This window comes from Gossypium arboreum, chromosome 4, assembly GCF_025698485.1.
Source record: "Gossypium arboreum isolate Shixiya-1 chromosome 4, ASM2569848v2, whole genome shotgun sequence".
In the NCBI taxonomy this organism is placed as follows: domain Eukaryota; kingdom Viridiplantae; phylum Streptophyta; class Magnoliopsida; order Malvales; family Malvaceae; genus Gossypium; species Gossypium arboreum.
Window position 1 is genome coordinate 70,096,592 of NC_069073.1, and position 6,130 is coordinate 70,102,721.

Below are 6,130 nucleotides of genomic sequence, written 5' to 3' on the forward strand. Positions count from 1 at the left end.
GTGCATTACGAATTGGATATCACCCTGTACAGGGCTTCAATACTGATGCCGTTTGTTTCTATAGAAACTAAACTCAGAGAGGAATCTATACATATATGGAATGACTCCTAATTATCTCTGGTTAATTTAAAATGAATTTCCAAAGTCGGAACAGGGGATCCAGAAACCGTTCTGGCCCTGTTTCACGAGAACTTTAATATCTCTTAATATATAACTCATATGACCGTTTCGTTTCTTCTATATGAAATTAGATTCATCAAGGTTCATTTACATAATTTATTCACTATTTAATACCATTCCTACTATTTTAGTGATTTTCACATCCACATCACTGCTGCTGTCAGCATCTGCCTTTAAGGTAGGCTTGACCTATTTCATGGTTTCCATGATTCAATTGGCCCTTTTGCATACATAGCACAAGGTGTGATCATGATTAACCATTCCAATGGCTAATCGTTTCAAAACAATTCCATACCTCATAATGATCAACATACAAACGATTATAGTACTATGCTAGAAACGTATATAAGCCATTTTCGCATGGCTATCCGAATTTACACAAAACCGAAAGGTACATAACCTACAACAAAAGGGTAGTCCTATACATGCCATTTCAAAGTTCAACCAAAATTGTACCAAAATGGGGGCTTTGATAGTGTGGATGACTTCGACTTCAATGATCCCGAATCCGATAGCTAACGAGCAAAATCTATAAAACAGAGAAAGCAGAGAAAGCGGAGTAAGCATTTAATGCTTAGTAAGTTTTAAGCAAAACAAAGTGTTCTCAATCACTATCATTGGTCGTTCATATCAACTGTTCGATGAAGTTAATCCAGGGCTTCATCTCGATCTATAATATCATTAAACGCAACACTTGGCTGCCACATAAATACTTTCGAATAATAATGACCTAGATGGTCAAATATTTCCCAAGCACATTCTTCATCGATTTTCAACTTCAATAATCCTTTCCACTTGTTCATAATCACATCCATGCTTTTAAGTATTTCAACATGACAAGTACTAAATTACCATAGGCACATAAAGAACCAAACATATTCCTTATCACATATCGTAAGCTTACAAATCATAATCCTTACCTTGTCTTGGCACATCTAGCTCAACCCAACCCATACTCAAATCATAGGCTTTTGGGCAGAATATGCACTAATACATAAGAATATTTCATCGCATACTTTACTATACAACATACCATTACCAATTAGATCATTCTCATATTTGGAGTTATAATATTAGTCACATTTACCTACCTCTCGATCACGATAATTCACCTCGAAATCACCCCACCGATGGGTAAGTAATCGTACTGAACATCTTAAATACATAATACTTATTTGATGGTAACTTAATGCGGATACTCAATATCAAAGTCTTACTTGAATCCTAGCCTTTAGCGATGGGTCTTTAAAGCTCGGATCTAGTACGAGCACGAAGCCTACGGACATTAATCAGATAATATTCTCGCATAATGCCTGCGGGGTTTTAACCGGATATAATCTTGACACAAATGCCCCTCGGGACTTATCACATTTATACACTTTCATATTCATCGCATTGGCCATTCGGCCTTATCACTTATATACACTTTGACATTCATCACATCGGCCATTCGGCCTTATCACATATATACATCTCATACATGTTTCATACTAGCCATTTGGCTTTACCACACATATATCTCATACATATTTCACACTAGCCATTTGGCTTTACCACACATATATCACATACATATTTCACACTAGCCATTTGGCTTTACCACACATATATCACATACATATTTCACACTAGCCATTTGGCTTTACCACACATATATCACATACATATTTCACACTAGCCATTTGGCTTTACCACACATATATATATTTAACTTGTATATCAATTTCAGCAATGGCTTATAAGCAACTCAAATGGTTTTATTAAGGTTTACAACAAAATCCCAAATTCAGCACAAGCTGTTTTTCCTGAGCAACAGTCATTAAATTATTCATAAATGGAGCTACGAAACTCCAAATGAAGTGCCGTTAATTTTCCCTGAATATAGACTCGTATATCTTCCATCTATAAATTTTTCAGAATTTTGGTTTGGCCAATCAATACCAGATTTTTCTTAAAGTTTCCCTGTTTCACTGTTTGACTAACCTGACCAGTCTTCACTACTTATCAAAATTCTCATTGTACAGAATTCAAAGTATGTTCTATTTGATTTCATTTGAAACTAGACTCATTAAGGAGTCTAAGCATATAAATTTTATCTTGTAACCATTTTTGTACAAATTATAGTGATTTTCTCAAAACAGAACAGGGATTTCGGTGTCATTCTGACCCTGTCCCACACAACTTTAAATATCTCTTTATAGGAAATTTCTTTGCTTCCACGGTCTCTTTTATAGGAAACTAGACCAACTAAGCTTTGATTACATATTTTATTCAGCCTATAATTCCACACAAACAATTTATAGTGATTTTCTAAAATCACGTTACTGCTGCTGTCCCAAGCAAACTATTACATTTGCTCTTAAATTTCCAAGTCCAAACACTTATGAACTTACCATTTGAGTTTAAGACATATCATGGCCACATCATATCTTATTAAATCAACTCATTATGTCCTAATATGATTGAATTTACTCAACGTTTAATACTTAAAACTTACCTCGGGAGTGGTCGACGATTAGATGTCCACGGCTATTCGTTTACTCTCTTTTCCCCTATCCGACTTTGATCCTCTTTGCTCTTAAGCTTAAGTAAAACAATAGATTTGCTTAAGTACTTAACTAATATTATTCACTTAACAATCACATATCATTTAATCTTTATCTCAATACCAAACCGAGTTATGAGATCATACACCACACCATCAATTGAAGGTTAATTCATGGTAACATTAGTATTGAAAGGTTGCGTTGTGGGCAGCCTAAGAGGACCCATAACACTTGGCTTAATTGCTGTAATATATCACATTCGGAGGCTGATTCGGACAGCATTAATATGACAACATTTAGACAGCATGAACAGGGCAGCAATTAACGATACCAACAAGGTAAAATTCGGACAGCAATTTAACGGTTTCAACAATTATCAAACACAAGAAAATAAAAGTTCAAGGAAAACTCACCAAGGCTCCCAACACCGATTCCACCTATTCAATTTGCTCTTTCCCTTGTCTACTACCACCTTCTCCTACCTTGTTAGCTAAATACAATCAACCCCAAAGTTACAAAAATAGATTATAACAACACAAGCATTCACTAGATTCTTTTAACACAAGTGAGAAACTCTTCATCTACTAGACATGCAACATTTGCAACTAGAAAAGAGAATCTTCTCTTCTCCCACATATTCGTCAAGCTCAAATCAACAATGCAACCAGAATTTGTCAACGAAAAGCTATGGGCAAGGGAGAGTTTAGAAGAGTTACCCTTCTACTTGAAAATTTTAACTTCTAAGCAAACAAATTCCATGGTTTTCCACTACATGCAGCTGCCCTCTCCTTTCTAGCTTCATTCCTTTCTTCTTCTTTTCATTTCAGCTAAGAAGAACCGATTTCTTCTTTTCTTTTGCTTCTCAAGTCACGGCAATGGGGGAACATGGATGAGACAACCCTTTTTTTTTCTCATCACCCTCCTTTTCATTTCTTTATTACTAACCCTTTATTTTATTCTTTCTCCCTAACACACTAACACAACATGTTTCCAACATGTTTCACCCCATAACATTTTGTCCCTCTCATGCTCATGGCGGCCACTACCAAATTAGGGGGGAAATTGACATGCAAGTCCCCCCTTTTTATTTCATGCACTAATAGATCCTTATATTTTGACCTATCACATTTCAAAAGTGTCGCACATAAGTCCTATTGACTAAATTCACATACAATTTACTAAATCAAAGCTTAAAACTTTCACACATTCGTATTCACATATAATAGTCATAAAATATGACGGCTAATTATTTTTATGACTCGATTTTGTGGTCCCGAAACCACTTTTCAACTAGGGTCAAATTAGGGGTGTCACAAAAGGAGTGAATAACAAGCCAAATTCCGACAAATAGAGCTGTCTTTAAGAGCCAGACGGGCTGGGCACATGCCCATGTGCCATCCCATGTCGATTTCGCATCCTACTTTCTAAATACGCCGAATAACCCAATTTTTAGGATTTTTGAGCATTCTAAAGTCTATAAATACCTATTCGAAGAAGAGATTAGGGAGCAATCAGAGAACATTGAAGAAAACACTTGATGAACACTGTCGTAGCCAACTCGTAAGCGAATCTCCACCAAGATTGATGATCTCCCTTTAAATTCTTTCAAAGTTTTACTGAGTTTCTTTATGTCTTAAGGTTATTCTAAAATTTAGATGTTTCTATTTAGGATTATGAACTAAATTCCTTAGATACCTAGGGAGGATGAAACCTATGATGAGTCCTTTTATTTAAATTTTTGTTTTTACGAGATAAATACTTGATTCTTGTTCTCAATTATGTGTGCTTATTTCTTGTTTTAATATTTCTGGGATATTAATTCATGTTTAATGTGTAACACCCCTTAACCGTATTCGATGCCAAAATAGGGTACGAGGCATTACCAGACTTATACACAAGAAATTATGGAAAACTGAGACATAAATTTCCATCCAAATGAAAACTTTTTATATACATTCATATCGTCCCTATTACGAGCCTACGAGGCCTAAAACATTCATTGGGAGTGGTTTGGGACTAAACTGAGAATTTTTAAAATTTTTTACAACACTTAGAAATTTTCATGCTTTGGAGGGTTACACGCTCGTGTGGGTAGGCTGTATGGTCCCACACACCCGTGTCCTCAGCACGTGTAACTCTCTATTTATGACATCATCAACAAAATAGGGATACACGGCCAAGTCACATGCCCATGTGCTAGGCCGTGTGGTGAACTTAATTTGCAATTAAGGTGCAGACTTCACACGGCCTGGGCACACGCCCATGTCTTAAGGCCGTGTCCCTCACATGGCCGTGTCTCATGCCCGTGTACTTGCTACTGGACATTTTGTTTTTCAAAAATAAGTTGTAGGGGACACACGGCCAGATCACATGCCTTTAGGGCAGATCGTGTGTCACATACGGCCTAGACACATGCCTGTGTCTCTACCCGTGTTGACAATTTTGAGGCTATTTTCCAAGCCATTTTCCACCCTTATATACTCAAGCACATACATAACTTTTAAGGTACTTAACATGGCATAATTGAGTACTTAAAAATCATCAAACAAGTCATGTTCATGGCAACACCATATCAACTTATTCATGCACAAGACACTATACTTTGTCAAGCCAAATTTACCAATTCTTATACATTAAGAATTATAAGTTTGCTTCCATTTTTCACATTGGAACCTTAGCTATCATGGTACCAACTCATCTCAATTAAATCAACAAGCATTCATAACCAATAACATAACCCATCATATACACAATCACAAACCACATCTAAAGGGAATAGATACATGCATGCATGTATAAATAGGCTTACAACCCAATAATCAATATAAGCCATATCTCATGGCCATATACAAAATGAATAATCAAATCATTATAAGCCAACACACTTGGCCAAATTAATATGACATGTAAACAAAAAGGCCAAGTCCCCTATATAAGCTATACTTAAAATATGAAGTCATGAATACCCAAACGAGTAATTTGATAATGTGAATCGAGCTCTAACATCCTTCGATTCTCGAGCTAGCTTGGCAATACTATATGAAAATGGAAAGAAAGGGGAGTAAGAATAAAGATTAGTAAGTTCACATGCAATAATAAACAATATTAAACAACATTTCGCATGAATATCATACAATTTAACTTAACCAAAATCACATATTTATCGTCATGGTTTCATAAGCATAACTTTATCATTCTTAATCTTACCAAAAGCTCATCACTTAATAAGCCAGTCTTGTGAGTTTTTCGTACATACCTCTACCAACTCGTGACTTATCATACTTTTTCTCGTTTTTACATACCCGTTGAACACTTGGAATACTAAACGGATACACGAAAGCTCTTTGCACACAAGTGCCACATATGTAGCCAAAGCTACCTCCTTTTTCATATCACATAAAGGC

At 35.8% G+C, this 6,130-nt stretch overlaps 1 long non-coding RNA gene across 2 annotated transcripts; it reads right to left on the reverse strand.

Moving 5' to 3' along the window:
• Window positions 1-401: 401 nt before the first annotated feature.
• On the reverse strand, window positions 402-3,597 carry LOC128291899 (uncharacterized). Of its 2 annotated transcripts, XR_008281880.1 has the most exons (4): window positions 3,443-3,597; window positions 3,140-3,216; window positions 2,678-2,763; window positions 402-709 (listed from the first exon to the last, which is right to left on the reverse strand). It is a non-coding gene; the product is annotated as an uncharacterized LOC128291899 (long non-coding RNA). The 2 variants fall into 2 exon arrangements; XR_008281881.1 differs by having other exon boundaries at window positions 3,140-3,597.
• Window positions 3,598-6,130: the final 2,533 nt, after the last annotated feature.